The following is a 25,350-nucleotide window of genomic DNA, read 5'->3' on the forward strand; positions in this document are numbered from 1 at the left end:
ATGCGTGCGTGCGTGCGTGCGTGCGTGCGTGCGTGCGTGCGGAAGGCCATCTCACACATAGCAAACAAAAGCTATAAAATAAAAAACATTAAAAAATCCATAAAAATTGTATTAGCCACCAACAATGCATCACAGTTGTAAGGCCTGCCCAGAATAAAATGCGTGATTGCTGGAAAATTGGAGAAAACGTGTTCGTGACTGAGAAAGAGCACAATAGCAAACAAATGTCAGCAACTATTTACACACTCAACATTAAAGTTAAATGCAATCTTGGAGCAAGTAAACTCCTTTTCCTGGCAGTGATTACAGGACAGTCAAGGGCATACGACAGTCAAAAAAAAAAAAAGAAAAAAAAAGAAGAAGCCAGAAATTTGAATGCAAAGATTCAGAACATTTGAGAACACAAAGGAAAAAGTGAAGCAGAGAATTGTCTGATAAGAAATCTGAGCATGTGCAGAGGAGGTAGTTAACCTTCAGTTCAGAAATAAACCATCAGCAAGTCTATTTGTTCAAAACCAAACTGTAAATGAGATAGATTTGAAGTCAGCAGCTGCAGATAAAAAATCATCCGACTCTTAGAATAACTGATTGGAATCTATCAACAAAGCCGAACCGTCTGGAGATAAACGTTGACTAATACTGCTACCGCCAAGCATGTGATGTTGGGTGAAGATATGCAATAGCAGCAGATGCCAAATAATGAAATAGGCAGGGGCAAAAGGGGAGTGAAATCACCTGTGTTCAGGCGACTGGCCACATCAAAAATGCCCAGCGGAAAACTCTGATGGAGGTAAACCGAAAGCTGATGTTAGGCAAGCTGCAGTCGGTTACGCACTAATCTGCTGCAAAGATCTTAGTAAATGAGACAAACGACAAGTGGATTTCTTGATTCACAGTGGTTGTTTCCAAAAAAAAAACAGTAAATCAGATGGAAATTACCAGATTACATTTTCCAAGCTGAATCACTATTTAAAATGAAAAGAAACTTTGTGAAAAACACTAGAAAAGAAAGCAAACAGCTTCACCTGAAAGAATAAGAAAACTCTACATGGTTTTTTTTTTGTTTGTATGGCACCAATTATAAAAACAAGCAGGATGACATCACATTCATGTCACTCACATTATTTTTATTTTACGCTTACCAACAGGTGTGAAAAATGAGCTTGAGAAGTCAAAAGAAATAAACGTTAGTTCAGTTTGGCAGTCTGCAATAAATGCCAAAGTATCTGAGACCGTCTAAAAACTATGACCTGCAGTAACATAAAAGTAGCAAACCAGGGGTGCTGTGGTGGCGCAGGGGCAAAGCACAACCCACGTATTGAGGCCCTAGTCCTCATGCAGGTGGTCGCAGGCTCGATTCCCGGCCTGATGACACTCGCTGCATGCCCTCCCCCTCCCTGATTACCCTCCCTCCTGTCAAACTACCTTCAAATAAAGGCCACTAGAGCCAAATTAAAAATAAAAAAAAGTAGCAAACCAAATTTATTGAGACACATTAGCAACTAGCAAAATGGGGACAGGAAGAGTAATCTAATTCTAAATCTTTTTTTTTTAGAAAAATACAACGCTTAATTTGATTAGATTTATTGAAAATGGAACAATTTTCCTGCTGTGATCACTGGAATACACCCAGATAAAGGAATAAAACTTTTTTAATTGAAAGTCTGACTTTCAATTAATTTGGCTGACATGAATGCCATATCTAGTAGAGCAGATGTGTCCTGATCTTTACAAGTCAGGAAGTGACAAAAGAAAATTATGTACTCACCTAAAAATCACTCATCTACATTAAGAGCAATAATGAAATGCTGAAGAGGAACTTTAAATGTGACAAAAAAAAAAAATCCAGGTGTTGCATATTTACCATCTGTGCCAACAAACATGTAAGGTGCTGTACGTTACATGTGCAGGGCCAAATTATAGTTAGATAATCTCTCGAACTTTGAAGACCATCTATAGCTATAGATCTAAATTAAAACTTAACCCATTATAAAAACCCAAAACAGGCATCTTAAGTACAAAATAAGTACTCTGTGATATTTACACAAAAAGCCTTCATTGTTAAACAGTTAAAAAAATAAAATAAAATAAGCACCACATCAGTTCATTATCAATTAACCGGGAGCTCCTTTTGTAATTATATTTTGACAAATTTCATCAAGCACACAGCTGGAACTTCACCTCCAGGTGTTTTACACAAGGTCAAAATTCATCTGAGGCGTGATTGATAACTGAAGGTCTGGGTGCACAGGAAGCATCAAACCTGCTCGTACCGCTGAGTCAAAGCAGCCGGGACTTCAAAACTCAGAGCGCTGACATCAGAAGCCAGCAGGTTTCATTTACCAGCTGCCTCACGAGCCAAAGCTGCAAAAGGCTGTGAATAAATTCCTAATTATTTTGACATTGTGAAACTCAGATGCACATGTTTGCAACTGGGGCTATCTGTTGCATGTTTTTTTTTTTTTTTTAGAGCTTTAACTGGCAGTCATACAAAGAAAAGTATGAGTAGTAAGCAGGTCTGAACATTACAAACTTTCGGTAACAGAACAGACCACAAGGCTGTACTGCTGCCTGCACCACCCCACTCTTTTTGTACCCGTTTAAATCAACTCAACCACCGCCTATCAGTTTCCACTGTGTCATGACAGAAAGATTTTTACCCTCTCGCATTAAAGAAAATCTCCCAAATTTAGGATTTCTCAGAAAAACGGTAAAAAACAAAAAAAGACTCATCTCACCCTAAACCAAGAACATGTGCTCGTTATCTGAAGACAGACTTTTAAGTCTAAAAAAGAACAAAGACATTAAAAGACAAACTTGAGCCTAAACAAGGCTGCACAGACCACAGACGCAGTGGGGATGACAAGTTTTGGGGGGGCCTTTGTAGCAGAGACCGACTTGCAGCAAGAAGCAAGAAGAATAAAAGATCAAAATCCGTGCACTGCCACCAACTACGGGCAACTAATACAAAGTCACGATATGCTGGGACAGTAGGAAGAAGGAGAAGAAAAAACAAATAGCTATAAAGATTGCGTCCTTGAGATATGAGCAAAAGCAGGGCACCGGGTAGTAAAACAAAGGTGCGATCAGAGAGTCACAAGCAAGCCAGGAGCCTTGAAAAAAGTTTTTTTTTTGCTTCAAATAAACTATCCGTGACAAATGGGTGTTTTCCTTTATCTGAACTGCAAGCAGGGCTGGGATGAATAACAGCTGATTGCACTAATAGATGAAATCTTTTTCCTGCTTATTAGAAACAATGGGAGTTAAAGTGGTCGCAAATGTAAATGAAAGTGATTAGAAATTAAATAAATAGATACTGCGATGCCAGATGACAGAAATGTTCTTTAGGTCTCCCTGTGGAACTTGTCGTCAGACAGTTCATTCCAGAAGGACACGGCGGTGTGGCACTGACACGCTCGACAAGCGTCAGCTGAGCACACTTATGAGAAACAGCTCCGGAAAGGCTTCCCACATTTCTAATTACTTAACATATAACGTTACACAAAAGCAAAGGGTAAAAGTAAAAATTTTACTTTAAAAACATATGTTATTTTATCATATACGGTATAAATACGTATTTGTACTAGTTCTCAAGGGAGAGAGAATTTGGCATCTGGTCCTAGTCTAATACGAAAAACAGCATTAGTCTGAACTAGCAGACGAATTATTACAACAAGGTAAGTAGTAGAATTGAAGAGCTCAAACTTCACATGGAATCTCATGTATAGAATAAAAGATCAAAATCCGTGCACTGCCGCCAAAAGGGAACTGGTGCAAACTTCTTATCAGTCACGAGTCGGTACTAGTGTTTCTGTCATACTGTTCCTGTGGTTTCAATTCATTTTAATGAGGGTCTGCAGAAAATAACCAGATTTTTCTTTGACTGTTTAGTACTCAGCTCTGTACCCTTGCCTACTTTTTGCTGTGCACTGCCAGTCAGCTGGGTGAGAGAAGGTTCCCACACATTTCCTTTCTTACAAGAACCCATCTGTTTGTAAATATTCCAAATCATAAAGAACACAAACAGCCATGGTGTAAAACCCAAAGGAGTGTAACCAACGACTTCAGTTGTTTTGAAACTATATAGTCTGACAGCCTCGAGCAGTACGTCCGTTTAGCAGCCAACTGCGAGTGGGATAAGGAGCAGATAGTCTGACTAATAGTACCAGACTATCAGGTTGTTTTACTCCAAGATTCACTTTGTTAGAGAACAAATTGGCAAACAAAAAATAAAAATTCTGCACAATGAGAGCTACTAAATACATTCCATTCTATTTTTCTGCACTAGATTATTTTTCCAAATAACAATAAAACATGTAATGTTATTTATTACATTATTTTAACAGAAGTAAGAATGACAGCTTATTCTTCTGATTTAAATAACCGCAATTTGCAATTGTGTAAATACCGTAATGGGTAAAGTACCGTGGGAATCTGATACCAGCTGATGCCTAGTTGCATGTGGTGTAAAAATATAGTGTGCTGTCTTTGCACTCAAAAGTTGAAATTTAACAAGATTGTCCCCTGAAGTCAGGATTCTGACCGGGAAGTCCAGCGTTCAAAATTAGTATGCCAGAATACGCAGTGCATTATAACTTGCAGGAATAGACTATTATTAGCCTTTCTGATGGTTTGCATATTACTCAGCAGTTGGCTCAGATAGGGTTATATTTCTTTTAGTGAACATGTTGCTTTAGTGTTTGACCACAAAAATATATCACCAGCTTCTTTTGCTACTAATTAGCGCCGTAGCAATTACCAAATTGTACTGGCTTTCAAATTCGGCAGTGACACCATTCCCAGATCCGAGCTCTGACTTCCAAGACAAATCGAATGCAGCGATAGTACAACCCCTGCCCAAGCTGTTGCTCCACAGAGTCAGCTAGCTGGCAGAGTAAAGTAAAGTAAACTGATAGCATTATTTTAAGAAATGTTGCAGTTTTGACTCGTTTTAAAACTGCAACATTTTCCCCTTATGCAAAAAATAAGGGAAGTTTGGGTTTGGGCAAAGCACTAAACCAAGTTTTCTTTTTTGTTGATGTTGCTTTAAAAAGCAAATGTTTGAAATAAGCTATTAGCTACTATGACTACTAAAGGAATAAACAACCTACTGCAGTAGGGACAATAGTCGCTTTCTATTAAAAAAAAAAAAAAGCCCTTACACCATGGTAGAGATTTTTGGTTTTAATTTTTGTGTTAATATTGTGTTGCTGTTAAACGTGAGTTTTAATCTCATTCCGGCCCATGCCTAATCCTGTAAACTTGTTTGAGTTTTTGTCCATCTTTTGGGTTTTGTCTAACAGGACCCCATCCACGTCATTGCGAGCCCGTACTTTAATCCTTACAGGCAACCAGGCAAAACAAATGATGTCTCCAAGGGTGGAATCGCTGCTACTTTCCCTCAAAAAGCTACTCAGACTGGCCTCGACTTCTTACGCTCCGTCTCAAACCGGCCTTTCCTCCCCACTTCGAAGCAATGTAAGGGCTGCTCCGAAACAACCAGATACAAATAACATGGCAGCCCGCAAAATCACTACAGTTGTTCCTCATGTCTTCCAGAACATCAAACCATCAATAAAACACGGGAGATACATTCCAGCTATAGTCGAGCAGGACATTCCTGACTTTCCCTCACTCTGTGCATTCCCATCGCAGCTCTCTCTCTCCCTCTCTCTCAAAACTTTCTCTCTCCTCCGAGTTTCACCACAAGTAAGAGCGGCTTCACATATTGCAGCCATATGAGTGAGCCATGGCTCGTCTCCGCTGCCCATACAGACACACACAGAAAAGGGAATAAGCGCTTTGCTGTCTCCCACTCTCACCCATACATCCACAAATGAGTTTTACAAGCAATAGGCTCGCTTTAGGAAGTTGTCAACTGTTTTGACGTTTAATAGGTGCTATGAACAAGCCCGTAAGAAACAATGGTATCCAGTGTCCTGAAAGAAAGTTTTTTTTTTGTTTCTTTACCATAGTGACTATACACATTTTGGGTGACTTTAGTCATTTTAAAGAGATTTGTTCAAGTTGTAAAAGTTTGACAGGCCTGATTATAAAAGCGATTAGAATTTATTTAATCTAGTTAAAGCTGAAACGTTGAAGAGGGTGACGGGCAACATTAATTGCAAGTTTTATGAGATTTGGAAGTTGATCAAAAGTACATGATTTTCATTTAATTCAAGCCCTAAGAATAACGCCGCTCATCCATGTCAGCTTATATTTTTTTTAAATAAGAATTACAAGAAAAGAAAAAGACAGACATGGAGATTTGAGGAACTGTTGAGAAATTTGTCATTATTACATGTGCAGACCACTGGAAAGCAGATGTGAAAACAGTCAAAGAAAAAAAATAAATCTATATATGGAGCTGCATTTTTATTACAAACTTTACGTGGGGGTAAATAAGAGGTTCTGTAATTTGATTTAGCTGTAAGAACATGCCGTAAATTCTTCTGGCCATAAAGTCTAAAAGAAATACAGAAATTAAATGTGATTAACTAAAAATCTGTAGCTTTACATTTAGGCAGGAAAGCTAATGCTTCAAGTTACAGCCGTCATCTTTCATTTCACTGGGAGTTAAAACTCTGGATTGACGGACGCCGCAGGAATCTTCCCAACTTTCTTTGACTCCATTTCTTTGCTTAGGGAGCCCTTCATCAGTCGGAACTTAAACCATTTAAATCTAAAGCTGCTAATTTAAAAAAAAGATTTTTAGAGTGTAATCTAAATCAACTTTGAAACTAAGCGTATATCTTTGTTGGATGAATTTTTAGTATTAAAAGAGTAAGAAAAATGTTTCTTACTCTTTGGGGAGGATTAAAGAGAGACTAAACAGGCCTGAGATTTGTTTTAAAATTCAAAATTAAAGGTTATCTGCTGAAAAGAAGCAAAGCAAGTTGTTGTTAGGCTTTTAGGGGAGGCTCTGATTTGAAGAGATCTTGTGAAAAACTGAGATGAAAAGAGATAAATAAAGTTTCCACGCAGCACCTCTAATGACATCAAAAAGCCAACCTGAGACTGACTCTTAAAGTCTTATCCAACTTACTTTCACAGGGAATGCTAAACTGAATCAACGTGAATTAAACAAGAAGAGGAGATTCTAAGTGCGTCACAGAGAAGTGGAGGCTATGTGGAGAGCAAAGCTGTGCAACGACTCGGCCGAATTAAAGGGAGTTATACTGTATATGCAGTTAAACACTAATCTTAGTGTGGGATTATGCACAATTCAGCATTTTAAAATACGAAAAGTCCTTACTCTTTAACAGTCTCCATGCTTAATAGTTTTGCAAAGTTTCTATACAAAATGTGATTGACTTGCCTTCTCTCTTACTGAAGAATCTTTTCTGAAAAATATACTGCACTTGCACACTGTAACCTTCTTATAAGAACTGCAAAGGTCAATAATAAAAAGAAAAAAAAAAACATAAAAGCTTTCTCCTTCACCTAATTAGAGTTCCTATACTGGATGGTTGTCCGATAAATCTTTTTATGATATTAGAAAGTTTTCATCATCATCAGTGCCTCCTCCAGGCTCTATCTTGGTTACCCTTGGGTTTTGTTTTGGAGATATCTCTGAGGTAACTTTCTGAGTCAGAGAAAAAAAAAAACATTAGGGAAAATTTGACAGTCAAAGCCTAACATTTTAAGATGCAAAAAATGCACATTTTACAGTATATTTGGAGTGAATTACAAGTTAATTTTTTAGCCTAGGCATGCATTGTTAATTTAAAACAATTTACAATTTAGATCTCCTGAAGGATACGCATGGAAACTTGCACACTTGTAGTTTTAATCTATTCATTAAAAAAAATTAGACCTCAGATGCAAATTTGAATATATGTCTACATCACAAAAGTTTTTTACCAAACTTTCCCGGATCATTAAAGAAACATTTTCACTCAATAGGTTCAAAAATGCTAATTTTAATGAACAATTTAGCATGTAGTTAAAGTCTCACCTTAAAACTATACATGCGTCTTAAGAAATGTATAAATATGCAGAGGAAAGACTAATGGATGGTTAAATAGTACTGAATTGCCTAAAATAAAAACTAGATCACCTCGAGCAAATTTACAAATTGGAATACAAATATTTGATCTCATTTTCAGCTGCCACTCTCACTCTTCAGTAATTTTGGATATTTTCTTAAGAATATAAGCACTGATTTCAACTTTTAAACGAGTGAGGATAATTGTGTGGGGTAACTTAAACAGAAGCTCAATAGGCCCGCATTGCTTTTTAAAATACATTACTGCTGGTTATCTGCTTAATAAAAGCAAGGCACGTTGTTTTGTGGAGTTTTTGGGGGGCTCCGATTTGGAAAACTCTGGTGGAGGACTGTGTTAAAAAAGCTTCCTTGCCTCATTGTGCTGCCTTCACATACCCTGCTGTCCCCACAGAGTTGTCATGCCTACCCAGCACCCTTATCTCAAAGGAACATCACAGTTTGTTACGACGAGCGGAGGGGAGGTGGAAGGAAGGGGGGGGCGGGGTACTTTCTAAAAGTTGAGTAAAATGCAACTCGGAACATGAAGCGTTCAGCCAAAACAAAACAAAAAAAACACGAAATAGGTAAATAAGAGTTGAGTTTAGCTCGCGTGCACTTGTTTGCTTTAAGGTTGATAAGGGAGGATGTGTCGACAACTCAACATCCACCACGCCGCTCTTCAACAATGAAAACAGCGCCATATCGAATAAACAACGCTTCTTTGATGTGCAAATCCCACTTTTTTTGTCGCTTTTCAGCCCCAATAAGCATCAGGGAACTGAAGAGTGACGTTTGCTGTTTGTTTTTGTTTGGCTTGCAACACTTTCCGTTTAATTCCGCGACGTGCGTCAGAAATCTGAACTTGAGTATCAAGTTTGCGGCGTGAAAAGTTATCAATGAAACAACAAACACAGCAGACTCGTAGTTACACGGGAGCTCCTTTGCAGTAACAGAAATCACTCCGGAGTTTAGCTGACTGCAATCAGAATCAATCAGGACGCCACTTATCGCCAACTTACAACCCAGAACTTAAAAAAAAAAAGAGGAAAAGCACAAACCTACTTGAGGCGACTCCACGTTCCCCCCTTTGCTTGCTTTCTGCTTGTTGTTGGCTTCAAACTTAAATCAAAGCAGTAGCTTGTCCCCGGTAGCAGCAGCAGCAGTTACAGCAGAAACAGCCCCCCCACAATTCGCATTAGTGTGGCGTTTGGGTGTCCTAAGCTAAATGTAAATTGCCATGTGAATTCAAAGCGGTGCTCCCTCCTCTCTTCTTCATTCAGCAGCAGATTTCCCCCCCACACCCCACCCCTTCGCCGCCACCGCCACCACCACCTCCCCTCCGCCCCCCTTTCTCTCTCTCTCGCTCGCTCTGTCTCTCTTCCCCTTCACACCGACGCTGCTGCTGCTACTCAGGCCGTTAGTTACATAAGACGCAAACCGACCGCTGCCCGTCGTAAAACTACAAACGGCTACATTTTGTCTCCCCCTTCAAAATCGCTTCCTTTTCGGACGAACACGTCTCATCGGCTGACTCGTCTGAGAAGCTCATCTCTCGCCGTCTACGACTCCAAACCTGCATCGCTTGGTTTATATATTTAAATAATTGTAATTTAATAAAAAAAAAAAGAAAAAGAAAAAGGAGAGAAGGTCTTGCAGAGATAGTTGTATGTATGGATGCTTACCTGTTGATCAAAATAAGCATTAGGTTCTTTTCTCTTTCAGATTGTGTCTCTTTCAGCAGCCTGTAAAGATGGTGGCTGGCTGGATGGCTGTCTGGCTGGTTCGTCTCTTTGTGGGCTTTTTTTTTTTTGTTTGTTGATGATGTCGGACGGGGTGACTGTGTCTTGGCTGTCTCTTTTTTTCTCTTTGGTCAGAGCGGGGGGGGTGGGGGGAAGCGAGATAGTTAAAGGCTTCGCGGCAGCACATAAACTAGGCTAATACCGACTGATTAGTGGGTGAGTTTGGCTCTGGTGTTGATATATTCCCGACGCTATAGTTAGTTTGTTATTCATGGAGTTGGTGGTCACAGCAAACCAAAGCAGGTCAGCTCGTTATCGTTCCTTTTTTTTTCTTTCTTTTCTTTTCTTTCAGACTAGTGTTATCGCTTTGCTGTGACAGGACCTCTCCGCTTGTCTCTCTGTAGGCATTACGTCAGAGGAGGAAGACACAGCGGCTCTATTAATATCAAGAAGCCACCCGAAGACTCGCTCTTAAAGTGACACACACTGTTATCTCTCCCTGATTTACACAGGTAATGAAGATCTTAATCAGAAACTAAGAATAAAGTTAGAAGTTATCGGAGCAAAGTAGCCACTCAGCCAAACAAGACGGACTGCAGCTGCACTTTAAATAAGAGTTAGGGAACCTGTGCAACAAATAAATAAGCGCGTATTAATCTCTTATTCACCAACATGTGGTGAAGGGTCTAACTCACCTTTTTTTCTGTTATAGTATGATTTTTATTTTTTTTTTTTCATTGTTAACAGTGCCTATTAGTTCTTATCTCGGGTTGCATTTCCCAACTTTCTTACAACAAAATTAGTCTTGACTGCTAGTGGATTAATATTTGGAGTTTAGTCAATAAATCACAATGTTTGCTTCCGTTAGGAACTGGCAAATACTAAAAAACAATAAGTCTATGTACAAGGGGTATTAAAAAAAATCACTATTCATTTACATTTTTATTTTAAAAATGGCATATCTATTTATTGATTAGTCAGTAAATAAATAAATCGTATTTTGTTGAAAGTCAGAAAACTGTTTTGGACCTTCTGGCAAAACCCTTGTGACATCCTTAAACGCCATGTGATGTTTGATAAGAAGACTGTTTGCACTTTGTTGTAAAGAGTTTTTAATCGTAAACATTTCTGAGATAAAATGTCAATGTAAAGTCTGTATTTATATGGATTTGACGAAAGTTATTACGGCATTAATTATAATTCAGGGCTATAGTGATTCATTGTAAATAGTCTCTTTTATGCTGTCTGCACCTGTTAGAAAATTCTACTCCCAGACTTTACTTAATCATGAATAGCCTTGATCGTACTATTAGTAATTATAATAAATTATAAATAATTTTGTCAGCTATTCTAAAAATTAAAATAGAAAAACTTGATGAATGCCCCACTGAATCCAATATTCAACTAATATATATATCGCGATAAACTATAAATCAATTAATCGCACGATAAATTAAACCTATTGACCTCATTTTAATTATCGGCTTTATGTCTCCTCCTGCCCGTTTTCTTTCTGTTGATGACACTGAATGAAAAAAAGCTCAGCTACGGTGCTCTCCACTGACCTTCCCTTCCTCATTTCCTCGGTGTAATGTCCAGCTCACACTGCACGAGTTGTCGGCCGACTGTCGGCCCATTTTCAAAACCTGAGAGACCACACATTAGCCGACAGAAATCCTAGGTATAACGGTTCAATCGGGTGCGATTGTGCCGTGTGGTGTCCAGCCACATGGGCACAAAATAATGGCTACAAGTCCAGTTAACTAATTTTAAAATCAGGCATTAATCAATACTTTACTAGAATCTACCTGTGATGCATGTGGCTAGAGTCAGCATAAAGTCCTGACTGAATGAAATCTAAGATTGTTATAAGAAGAAAATAGGAGCAAAAATCGTGTAGTATGAACTACTGCATTAGGTAGTGGGATGTGCCCATCTTATCCATTTAAATCTAGTGATTACTGAAGGGGAATATAGTATACAGACTTCATAATCTGCACTCTTTTGGTTGAATGCAGTATTTGTTTCCACTTTGGCTTTACGTTATTTAGTTTTTATTCAAGTACGTTTTTTGTTAATGGAGACTGAGAATCCATTTTATTTTTGTTTTTGGTTGTTTTATTTATTTAGTTTATCAGTTCCAGTGTTATGTGTTCTTTTGAAAATAAAGTGCATCTATCTATGGCAGGAAATTGCATGCGTTATTAGTCATTTCCATTAAATCGGTGTCAAAAGGTCTTGAAACAATATTATCGTTTATCGCAATAATTCTTTAGACAATCGTCCAGCAAACTTTGTTATCGTGACAGGCCTATATATATATAATCAGAGATATGAAATCAGTACTGTAGGCCTTTAAAAGCTCAAATACCAAATCTTGTGTCAGTACTACCTTTTTAAGTAATTTCCGTTGATAGTGTGTCTTTTAATCATACAGACTTCTGGTTGTGATTCTTTTACTAACTTATTTTTACTTTATCTTCATCACTTTGCATACTTTCAAACTGCAAGGGAAACTACTGCCAACATGTACCCTTTTTGATGTAGCTCCTCTCATAGGGTTTTGAGCCTGGTAAAGATGTTATTCACCAAGAGGCAAGGAACACTCTGTAGATTCACAGTCCTTCACTGGGCGCACAAAGAAACACATTTCTATACCCTTTCACTAACACCTATGGGAATTTAGAATTAGGTTTCTTTATCTGGATGGTGGGAATAAGCTGGAGCACATGGAGACACTCATGTAAACCTCTGGTCCAAAGCTCCTGGGAATAGATGATGCTGTATTAATATTACTGTCTTTATTAGTATTTGGCTCCACTGTGTTTAGAATTTGAAGTGATTATTTATATTCAGGATTGTTCTGTTCTAAAAAGTCGTAAAAAATTCTTCACTCTCAATTTTAGGCTTCAAAAAGTCTTAAGTTAACCAATGCGTTATATATTTATTTAGATTTTAACCACGTTAAATACAAGCATGTTTTTCTTGTAAGTCATTCTTATGGATGTGCTCCAACTGGACTAGACTAAACTATAGATTTCATAAATGTTCTTAGCAAAGAGGGTGAATTTGTATGACAGTGCTGTGCACATTTTTTAAAAAATACATATTTTTCTATTCAATTGGAATTTCTTGTACATTTTATGTTTTTCTTTTTGCCATTTGTTGTTTAACAGTAACAGGAGTGGGAAGTTACAGTATTTTTATTTTTTTTGCCACAATTTTATCATAAGTCTTAAAAAGACCGAAAATAAATCTTGGATATATTTCTAGCAATGTTTTTTGGGAATCTGAAAAACAAGCCGTTTCAAAAAGTTCAGATTATTAAGTCACAATCTCCCGGATACTGCCGTTACCTAGCAACCCCAGCTGAGCCCAGCTTCTTACCCAGACCCTTAAACAGCTCATTCTAGAACTAAGCAGGTGACGTTATCCAAGAAAAAATGTAATAAACATGTTTTGTGCATCCCACAGAATTATTCTTACCTGTTCAAGGAAGCATAATTGGTCCCCTCTAAAATTTCAACCACCTTCTCACTATAAATCGTTTTATTGAATTAGTTGTAAATGCTACTTTAAAAAATATAAGACTATGATTGTCAAACACATTCCCTGTTGTAACAGTTATGTAACATTAAAGGGCTTCATGCTACATGACTGCAACAGCTTATGCATTACTCAGTCTAAATGCTACTCTATAGCGCACCCTCTGTTGAAAACAGGGACTTTATCTACCTGTTGGAAGATTTAATCAGATGCAAGATTTATAAAGGTACACACTGTGAATCAGAATTTTATTTATTTTTATTTATTTACTTATTTGTGAAATTATGTCAGTAATGTATAGGTGTTTCAGGAAGCCCTATAAATAATTGAATCTGACCTTGTAAGCTCTCTGGAAAAACCAACCTGTCTGTTTTCCAGTGAGCTTTCCTTCATTCCCTTCAAAAGCTTCCTCACCTCGTTACTCCCTGAAGGAGGAAGCTACAGTGAACTTTTTACTTTTTTTCCTCTACACACTGGCCTTCAGAAGTCAAAGGTAAGAGGTTTTCTTTTTTTTTTTTGCTTGTTTTCTTCTTTTGCCCACAGAGTAGGTTCTGAAGCCTGCAGGCATACATGCAGCTACTGCTGCTGCTGCTGGTGGATCCAACACTATGAAAGCAGTGAAGGTTCTACAAATCCCAAAGGGAAAAATTAAAATAAGAAAAGTCACTCTGGAGAAATATAGCACCCATATGTGGCTGCAGGTCTGCTGTGCAGATATCCATATACAATTTCCAATTTTCGTTCTTGTCCTTTCTTTATCTTTTGCTGTTTTGTTGAGGCTACCATTTCACTTTAAGTAACACATCATGTATTCCTGTTATTTTTTTCCATTCTTCAGACGTACAGAGGCAAATAAATAAATCAATAAATTCATGGATTTGACACCTCAGAGAAGTGGTTTGCTTTGTTTATTATACTTTGGAAAAAAATGTTCCTATCCAATCTTAAGTTTGAGGGATGCTGTCATGTTTTGTTTTTTTGTTTTTTTATGACAAACTTCACTCCTCTTTACCAAACACATTTGGAGTTCAATATAAATTCTGACATTTACTAGATTATCAGTACTTATAAGATATTGTTCACTTTTTCGTTTGCAATTTTTTTTCTCTAGCTCTGTAAATGAGATTGAGACACCATGAAGTTTGCTGCTTGAATTGAAGCCAAATCTTGATTCTACAAAGTATTGAATGAGAAGTTCAGAAAAATAAAGCACAATATAAATTTTTAGATTAAAACTTGGATTATTTTCCTTAACGTTTATCATTCTATACTCTTTGGTGTTGGTCTACTAAAGACGCATTTGATGTGAATGAAATGTAAAGCAACAAACTGAAAAGCTAAAGGGTGGTGAATACTTTTCCAAGATGCTGAAAACCTTTTGTCCATATTCATTTTTATAGCAGCAGCTTGCGGATTTGTTCCAGTAGGTCACTGACTGGCTGCTCTCTAGGGTTTCATTCTCCGGAGACTGCCTGGTGATCTGGATTGTTTTGGAAACCACTTTCCTGTATTTCTCATTTGAAAATGATTTTGCAAATCAAAGTTATTAAACATGTTCTGCTTTTACAGAATAGCTGCAGGAAAAAATGACACTTCCAAAGCTTTTTGGTTTCTGAAAGGCCCAGCACCTTAACTCTGAGTCACCAACGAGTTCCACCCTGCTTTTTATGCTTTCCATTATACAATTTTCATTCTTGTAAGTTTTAAAAGTCCTTCATATTTGTGCTTTCCAAAGTAAATTGAATTTTCATACCCATGACCCTCATGTTTGTAACAGCATGAAATAACTCATTCAAAATATTTTTGATTTACTAATGAACCAATTACTGCACAGTCTAACCTTTTGAAATACCAGATAACTCAATAATGCATACCAAAAACATCACAAAAATGTTATGTATCTGAATAATCTGTCAATTTAGCATAAATTTGTCACAAAAGTCACATCAAGACAGTTTATAAGACAAGTCTTACAAACTTATAAACTCAGTCAGTCCAACTGTACTGAATCCAATATGGGCAAAATGTGCTTCTAACGACACAATTTGTTAAGACTACGATCCAATTAGGGTCACTTTCCAATCCAAACACATATAATCCAACTCAACCCAAATAATGATGCTAAACAATCCATTTCAGAAACTGAGCTAATGCAAGTTGGAAAACGACGTCTATTCTCTGTATCATTTATCTGATCAGTTTCAAATCTATCAATGATCAATTAGAGGGAATACATTATTTTTCAAGAAACAAACAGAGCAAAATGAAACATCCTCAAGGGAATTGATTAGAAAAGATTAAAATAATATCAGCCCATTTCAGATCTAACTTTTGCTCTGAAATTTAAAGATATAGTTTTTGTGCTTAATTTGAAGTTCGAAATACCTTGCTTGCGTCTACAGTTGAAAGAAGAAAATCGAGAATTCAATAGAAGAATAGTGTTTTGAGTTACCACAGGTTCAGATGGAATTAAAAGCAGCTTCAGTTCTGGCTTCAGTCTGGTTTCACTTTCAGCTGCTGAAAATGTGCTGTATGAATAAAATGACCTTACCTCCAGACCTCTTGACCTGAATATCCAGTTTCTCAGCTCAGTGGCAGAATCCCAGCAGAGCTGTTGGTTGAAACTAAATCTTGATCAAGTTGATCAGAACTGGTTAATCAGTTTGGGCCAAATCTCTTCAATGCTGTTTCTCAAGTCACCCTGATGAGATTTCCCTACCCCATTATTTAAGTTGTCAGAGAGAGATGGAGAGACGGTTCCAGATTTCTAGATCCGTCTAGATGTCGCATTTGGTGTAGAAGCTATCTCAGAGTTTTAAAATATCAAATCATACTTTACAGAGTATAATTTGACATATGTCCATAAATAAATATTTGTTTATAATAACATAGGAAGGCCAGTAAAGATGATGTCTTGCATGTTTCAGGAACATCATCTGTGGGGATTATTATTTCAGCCAAATTAAATATCACGATGGAGTTCTGACGCTACAGAGTTGGTCAGAGTGTGAAATACACAAAAGTCAGTTTTCTGATTCATTTCAGTCATTACAAAAATATATGACATTATGCAGAATAACACCCAAGGATTTTCAAGGCTTTCTCTACTATCTTTGGCCTTAGCTCATATAATGGGAGATGTTTATCTTGCTGTCGACTAACTGCAAGAAAAGAATGGTCTTTTTCATTAAAAGTCTCACTTAAGTGAAGTATGTCTTCAACAAATGTAGTCGTGGAAACCTTTTCACAGCTATGACTCTTGTTCAGATGATTAACATGAAATGTGGATTAAAAAAACGCTTACAAAATGCAAAGCTGTTGTTCTGGCAGTCACTCATTAAGACTGCTCATTGTAAGATGGCTCAATCATGCAGTTTAATTTTTCATAAAACGTTCATACTAATAAATGAGTGATTTCTATTAATGATGGGATAGCACGTGATGTGCATTAATGTATGCAGGTTAGATCGTTGAATAAGAAAGCATCGAAAGGAACTGGTGTAAATTACCTCCAGAAGCCTTGAGAAAATGTAAAATGTGATGCTGCTTCATTAATTCCACTCTGTTTGAGTCCAATTGAAAAGGAAATGAACAGTTTCTGAACAACTGCTTCTTTCATCACTAATTCATGGAGAAATAGGTCTGATCCAAGGACAGCAGTGCTCAGCTAGCTCCATGGTGGTTTTGGCCCCTTCTCTACCTGACCTCATTCTCACTGACAATACAAGAGCACCTTTTAAAAAGGGGCTTAGTTTTGAGGAACTTTTTTGTCAATTTTAAGCAAGACTGAACAACTGTTATTCAACTGCTAGCTTTTATATATATATATATATATATATATATATATATATATATATATATATGGTGGATGTAGCAATACCAAGTGATTACAACATCAGGAAAAAGGAGCATGAGAAATTGGAGAAGTACCAGGGCCTCAGGGAGGAACTGGAAAAGACCTGGAAGGTGAAGACCACAGTGGTGCCTGTGGTCATCGGGGCCCTCGGGGCAGTCACCCCCAAACTGGAGCAGTGGCTACAACAGATCCCAGGAACAACATCAGACATCTCAGTCCAGAAATGTGCAGTTCTAGGCACAGCCAAGATACTGCGCAGAACCCTCAAGCTCCCAGGCCTCTGGTAGAGGACCCGAGCTCAGAGGATGAAACAGACCACCTGAGGAGGGTGAGAAGGGAATTTTTTATATATATATATATATATATATATATATATATATATATATATATCATCTGTGCAGAATATGGACTGGAAGACCCGAGATCAAAGTGGGGAACACCCCCAAAGGTGGTGGAGAATGACAGAGCTAAGATCCTGTGGGACTTCCAGATCCAGACAGACAAGATGGTGATGGCGAACCAACCGGACATTGTGGTGGTGGATAAAGAACAGAGGAAAGCCGTTGTGGTGGATGTAGCAATACCAAGTCACTACAACATCAGGAAAAAGGAGCATGAGAAATTGGAGAAATACCAGGGCCTCAGGGAGGAACTGGAAAAGACCTGGAAGGTGAAGACCACAGTGGTGCCTGTGGTCATCGGGGCCCTCGGGGCAGTCACCCCAAAACTGGAGCAGTGGCTCAAACAGATCCCAGGAACAACATCAGACATCTCAGTCCAGAAATGTGCAGTTCTAGGCACAGCCAAGATACTGCGCAGAACCCTCAATCTCCCAGGCCTCTGGTAGAGGACCCGAGCTCAGAGGATGAAACAGACCACCCGCGGAGGGTGAGAAGGGAATTTTTTTTTTTTTTTATATATATGTAGCTTCATTAGACAGCTGAGTTTCTAAAATCTTTCTGGACCATTTTAATTCTTAATTACATCATCCCAATGGAGTAACCAATTAAAAATCAAAGTGGATTAATTTACAGTCAGAGTGATACTTCTGTCTGTTTACACTGTTGTGCCATAACCGTACAAACATAATGCTTCACATATTTTTTTAACCAAAACTCTGTCGTTCCCCCTTTACTTGACAGCCAGTGCACTATGTCACAGCTGGAACACGTCAGATTAATATCTGTACGTTTAATAAAAGCCTAAAAGTTTTGAAAACTGCATTTTAAATTCTCATCTAATACGATACAAAGAGTCTTTCAGTGTGAGCTTCTGTGCTCCTATTGTACACAAGGGCTTTAGAGACAGCAAACGGTGGGGGGATTCTAGAGCAAAAAAAAAAAAAAAAGGCAGAAAGGCTGTTGATTTGCGAGCCGAAGTCAGTATGTACAATCTATAAATGCTGAACTGACATATGGACGGACCAGCGGCCAGGCAGCATGTAAACCGAAACCAGATTTACTCTTCACAAGTCATGCTTCCCATTAAACAGTATCTCACATTTGTTCCCGTGGCCTCCTTTCCCTCTTAAATGAAATCTACTCCTTTAAAAAAATCTCAAGGCAACTCAGAAATATAAATTCATTTTATGGAAATTGTCCCATTCTCAATTTCAGTGATGTGATTTAAAAACTTTTGATTTTACTTCAGGTGAGCAGAGATTCAGATATTACGATCCTCTGGGGGGGACGGCTTTTATTTGATCGAGCCGTTCGTGATGGATGACGTTGAGCGTGAAACCTCTTGCCACGAAGAGCCAGCAGGAAATTTATCAAGAAAGATGTAATATGTGAATAAAATCTCCATTATACTTTCATGATTTCATAGACTCCACTTCTGATCCAGACACTGGGATTTTATATTAATGACAATAATTTTCATCATCATGACACTGACTTCTTTTTTTCATATTCATGTGGACTTTTGATGGGTCTTAAGTGTTTTGTGATGGATTTATTTGTTTTTATTTCTCAAAGTTAATTTAGACTTATTCAAGTTTTATAAAATGTATCCATATGTAATAAATTATTAGAATGCTAAAAGAAAGAGAGTGCCCCCATGTTGCTATTTATCCACTTGACTTTCCTCCCACAAAATATTGTTTTCAAAAAGTATCTAAAATCTGTTTGTCTGCATAGTGAACGAATACAACCTTCGCAAAAATGTTATCTTTATATATGCCCTAAATTTGACTTATGTAACTTCAATAACTCCACTGAGAATTAATATTAAGAACAAGTTATGTTATGATTTCAAGCAAAGAAACTGTTTAAATACATTCGTGTATCAAGAATGTTCTTTTGCATGTGTCATAAACATAACGCCACACATAAACAAAGATCTAAAAGTAATTGGCGAATGCACAATTAAGATCATATTGTTTTGTCAAAGTATTAATAGCTGTGCAACAACAATGTGAACAGTGCTGCAACGAATTAAAATATAAATATTTTTAGCAGTATGCACACGATCTCGCATAAATTCAACACATAAATAGTAGTTAAGGTCTGAACATTTGAACAGCTTATGCACATATTCATTCCTTTTAAATTATTGGTCACTTTCTTTTAGTTAGATGCCGATGCAAAATACCGAGGACTCAGTTTAAGTTGTTCATTAATTTCTGTAAAAATACATTTTAACACCAAGGAAGGTCACCAAGAACTCTTAACTGGATTAAAGATTAGTTTTGAGTTCTTAAAGGCTACACAACAGGGGCCTGGTAGAGACATCAACTGCAATAGTATAAATAGTATAAATCTTCAAATCCGAACTTGGAAGTCACATGTTTTACACATTTGGTATGTTGGATATTGTGACATAGTAACAGCTACAGTCAGGGTATGGGTGCTTAAATGTAATCCAAAGAAAAAGGGTAGAAGTGCAACATGTTCTGCTCCAAAATGTAAAACCATGATGTCCATCAAGTCAGATTAGGTGTGTCCCTTGTAGCCAGACAGTTTCCACCTCACATTTTCCAATCTCTCCCAGTTGGCATCTTCTTGGCATTTTTGTGTTTTCTGCTTTGGAAACTCAAGAAGAGAAGGAGCATTTATTTAGACAGGGGCCGGCTCTTGTACATTTCCTCTCCAGAATCAGTCAACTTTTCCAAATCTGGAATCATTTTTTCTCACTTTCTTTTCTCTTTGTTGCACCAAGTACAATGTTTTGTTCACAAAAAAAAAGTTGACACAAACGTTGAATTAAAAAAGGAAAGAACTTTATTTCAAAAAAACATGTAATTGCAGTTTTTGTAAAAAAAATGTGTTTGACAATTGATTCACAATATAAAAGGAAATATTTCAAATGGGTAAAAACATCTAACTAGCTCCCTCCCTCCCCCCCAATTCTGTGACGCTCCATATGTGTTTATTGTTCTGGACAAATACTGGACCTGCTTAAGTTAAAGCATATTGTGTAAATAATCACTCACAGCTTGTTTGATTGTGTTTTATCTGGCCTGTGGCTTCATTTATAAAAGTGTTACTAAACAATTTTAATCAAACCAATGCATATACACTGCATCCAAAACTTCTCTCTAACATCAGTTTTGTTGTTTCTGTGGAATAGGTCCAAACCCCAGTTCATTTGAAGCTAAAAAAAAAAAGAGGAGAGGCAAGCATGAAACAATTGAGAACTTTAAGGAAGTGAAATGATCACACTGACTTAATCTGGTGGGAAGATGATTCAGAAGTGATCAGGATCCCTGATTATGCATCTATTCTTATAATACTTATAAACTGTATATTGCCCTGTTGTTTAAATGGAGATGGGCATTTGTCAATTTCTACATATTTGTGTAATTGATCAACTCTATAACACAATAGACTTGATCATTGTGTTATAGATTGGACAATATCCACGAGAAGCTGGATTCTGTCAACATAAGATTTAGTCTTGAAGCGTACACTCTCTAAATGTATTTTATGAGATAAGCATAGATAAACATAAGACTAGTGCAGGTAAATTCTTGTATTTGGATGTTGAACTACATTAGCAGTGGTGAATGCAGGTCCAGTACAAGTACTGAGTTTGGGTTGTGTTAATGTGACTATTTTTAATTAAATAATCTGTCATTGCCAGGACGAAGTGGGGATCCCATATATGGAGGCTGTTCGCTTCATAAATCCCCACTTTCTTGTTGAAACATTGTTATGAAAAGCCATAAAATCTCATCTTAAATGTACGTGTCTGTGGGCTGAAAATATTCAATAAGGGAATCTTTTGATTCGACCAACATGTGGTATGTTCTGACTGAAAGTAACATTTGAAATTCAAATAGAATATGTGGAGGAAAATATTTTTATGTTTCTTTAATAAGTAAAAACTTTCATAAGTGCTACATGTGCTAATTTACAACAGCGTTGAAGCCTCGGGGAGTTCCAAAGCTTGACGTTTTAAAAGAAAACTCTTTAAAAGGTAATTTTGTGTTCTATTCTTGATAATGTTAGGAATGCATTTTGCAACTCACTGGTGGATTAATGAATTAGCATTACGCACATCTGCAGAATGGCAGGTTTTTCCACTGTTGCTCTAGGCTTGGTTTTTCGGAATTGCAAACGCACACATAAAAAGTGCACTAGATTGTCTGGACAACACCCTTTTGTGAAAAAATTGTTTTTAAATTAGGAATATTAAGTTACAATTCCTTCAATATGTGTTTTCATATTGAATGGGATTGAAATATTCCACATCAAGTCAGGCTCTGTTTACCTTAACATTAAGAACTCACACTGCGCTTAGTTAAGAGAGGTAAATCGGATTATCTTGTTGCGTTACGTCTATTTATTTAAAATGCATTGGACAGTGGGCGGCACTGTGCTTGGTATGCTGTCTTGCAGCAAGAACCTGGTCCTAGATTCAAATCCCACCCTGGGGTCAATTTGGATGGAGACTGGATGTTCTGCTGCATGTGTGCATCAGCTCTCTCCAGGTACTCTGACTTCCTCTCACTGTTTGTAAAAGTTACAGTGGGTTGGTCTCTCTAAGTTGTTCTTAGATATGCGTTTGCGTGTGTGTAGGCGTGTGTGTAGGTGTGGGTGTGTCTCTCTGTGTTGCCCTGTGATGGACCACCAACCTGTCCAGGGTGTACCCCACCTCTCACCCCATGCCCCCCTGAAACTCTGGAAGGATGTGAGGCTATGGACAATGGATAAATAGATGAACTGGATATTTGGCAGGTTATCGAGGCACATATTGTATCAATCACAGACCAGATATGCACAATCTAAACAGACACTTTAACAATGATTGCTAAGCAGCAGGAACTAATAAAGCAAATTATGTTTGGCGTGAAATCATTTTAATGTTTCTGAATGTGTGCTGCAAATAAAGTCTTTCAGTTATCTCCTTTTAATATTAAAACTTGAATCTCTGTGCAAATTGTCATAGATTGTGGAAATAAAAAATAAAAAAATCAGGCTATGATTGGGCGTCATGTCGTAATTTAAACTTTTTGTTGTCCCTGGGAGTAACACTGTCTTGTGTGTCAAAGTAGCTCCAAACATTTTCAGTTTTTCCTTTTTCCTCTTTGTGAATGAAGTGGAGTTACAGGGTGAAATCAATATGGTAGAAGGGCTTTAACCTCCATCCACATGGCTTTATGAAAAGACCATCAGCTCATAATAAGCTCTCCAAGCTACAGTCGATGAAGCAAAGCAACATTTTGATTACCATTTCCTCCACATTATGTGATCCAACAAGTCCATCAAACAAATACACAGGCGGATTAATAAATCCAGACCTCCCAAGACATGAATGTATACATACAGAGCATCAGGTTAAAGTGAACATTCTGTAAACCATGTTGATGAGGGGAACAGCGGCATAATTCTTCAACGTGAACACTCACACACACACACACACATACGGTCATGTGCACACCATCACTACATGTAATGCTTCAACCCTTCCTGAAGACACACGGTCACACATGAATGCAAATCCATATAAACACGGGCTAATGCAGATCCGCAAACTATGGCAAATGCATGTATGGAACAAATTTGATTCATAAATGGGAAGGTCTCCCTTTGAATTCTCACCCTCTCATTTCTAATTGGCTGCGAATGCAGAGTTTGGCTTGTAGGGATTTAGAGGGAAGAGAAGTATAAGCGAGGGCTGAGATCACCATTCAAAGTGATTTGAACAATAGTTGGTGTGTGGAGCTCCAAGGTTGGCAGAGGAGGTATGAGGAGAGAGTCAGCAAGGAAAATTTTGCACATGGTTAAATATCTTTTGACACATACTTGTTCGTTGATGCACATTTAAGATTTTGTTTTGTCTTTTTGACTATTAGAGTATGTATATAAAAAAAAAACCACTTTCATAAGAGTTGCTTTTGTTGACTTTTGATCTTAGTCCTGACAGGAAATGCATCACACTAAGCAGAACAGAGTTGAAGTCATACTATTCGGTATGAACTTTTAGCTTGAAAGTTAGATATTTTCAGTATCAGTCGGGTGTTTAAAATGAAAAAGGAAGATGCAATAAGTTGCGTCACAGGAAACTAATTTCTATGACATGTTCAGACAGTAATCAGATGACAGGAAGACTAAGAAAAGCTCAGCAAAGTTTCTCCGTTTTGTACTTTGGAGAAAAGTGTTAGCTGGTAACAAAAAAAAACAGAATTCTGAGATTAAAGTCAGAATTCTGAGATTAAAGTCAGAATGTTGAGATTAAAGTCAGAATTCTGACTTTTTTCTCAGAATTCTGAGATTAAAGTCAGAACTGTTTTACTTTTTTTTCCCAGTGGCCCCAATCCTCTTCCGTAGTTATTGCATTCAAAATCAGCACAAAATTCTATTTTCAAGGACCACTATTTTCTCAAAATTATCCAATCCCTGAATGTCATTCTTCATAACAGCACACATTAATCAGATATGTGGTGCTAAGACAGCTTGGGACAAAACATTTAAATTCCCTCCATTGATGACGTTTACCGTTTTCTGTAAAAAAAAAAAAAAAAATCAAAAACCATGAATACGCCAGGAGATGCAGTTGAAAGATTATCTTGCATGTTTATAGATACAACAACAATGACTGCACTACCTGGATGTGACAGAGGAAACTACCATGGCTGACCTGGGATCCCATTGGAGGCAGCTGGTCAAAAATTCTCCACTGACTACAAAAAATCTTGCAGTGAAACTTATTCAACACAGCCATTGAGGTTTCAGTTTCCACGAGAAGACGCATGCTAAATGTTGATGAGCTTCCTGACTGAACTCCAAAATATAGCACTACTGATCCAAAAATCCAAGAACAAGTTACTATCAATAAGCCAAAGAGTTTTTGGGATTCTGCTCTGAAGAGCGATGAAGCAAAAGTAAAACCTTTTCCCTTCAACCTGAATTCTACATTATCTTTCTGAGCTTTTTTTCTCTACTCCTACAATTCTTCTCTCCAAATCCTAAAATCAAAGATTGTATATTTATTTTTACTTACCTAAATAAACCACTTAAACATTTATCTAGCCTCTTGTCAGTGTTTTAAACAACTGAGTTACTCTGAAAACATGAAATGCTCCAGCACTGCAATCAATAATTCCTGGAAGAATTACAGGTCAATATATTCTCTCCAATAAACTAAATTTCCACTATTGGCTACATAATTTTAGGTGTATTTACTTGTAAGGATATATTTTATGCATACTGGTGGGTCTCATGAAACTCAAACAAATAAGTGAAAAAAAAATAGAAGTTTGGGATTCAGAGAAACACTATTTCTCCAAGCAAATACTGGACAGGAGCGCTCTGTGTTTTCGCTTTAGGTGTGGCTCGACAGACAGGAAACAGTCCCCTCTGCTTTTAGCTGGGGCCTTACAAAGGACGTGCATGTACTGCATATGTCCATATTTGAGTGTGCGCATCAGTGTACTGTACCCACTGTACCCTGTATCCACTGTACAGTTCTTTACTTATCTGTAAGTAAACAAAATGCTTTGTGCTTCCCCAGTCGTGAGTCACATCCAGCTAATAATTCCAAAAAGTTTATTTATTTAACACCTGCAAGGGGAAAAAAACTCAAAATGGAATGAAAATAAGCTTCCCGAGTCTCTATCGGCCAGCTAACACAGAAGAGCCCACCTATTTCCCCTGAAATGTATATTAACACAAAAAGCACAAATGTTTTACTCTGTTATGTTCTTCTTCATCTCTTCTGTGTTTGTGCGTACATTTGTCCAGAAGGACGTCAAAGTGGTCAGTTCATCTTGGCTGCGT

The 25,350-nt window shown here is 37.5% G+C and overlaps 1 protein-coding gene across 4 annotated transcripts in view; it reads right to left on the bottom strand.

Annotated features, from left to right (window-relative positions):
• trps1 (trichorhinophalangeal syndrome I) overlaps window positions 1-10,136 on the bottom strand; it is a 127,332-nt gene extending 117,196 nt beyond the window's left edge. For 2 of the 4 annotated variants that reach the window (XM_008422125.3, XM_008422119.3), the window contains exon 1: window positions 9,046-9,274. The gene's annotated coding sequence lies outside the window, so the exon portion shown is untranslated. Of the gene's footprint in view, window positions 1-9,045; window positions 9,275-9,669 lie in introns of those variants that run through there. The other 2 variants (XM_008422120.3, XM_008422124.3) reach the window with 2 other exon arrangements.
• Between the last annotated feature and the right edge of the window lie 15,214 nt (window positions 10,137-25,350).

Source organism: Poecilia reticulata, chromosome 11, assembly GCF_904066995.2.
Source record: "Poecilia reticulata chromosome 11, P_reticulata-male-v2, whole genome shotgun sequence".
NCBI lineage: Eukaryota > Metazoa > Chordata > Actinopteri > Cyprinodontiformes > Poeciliidae > Poecilia > Poecilia reticulata.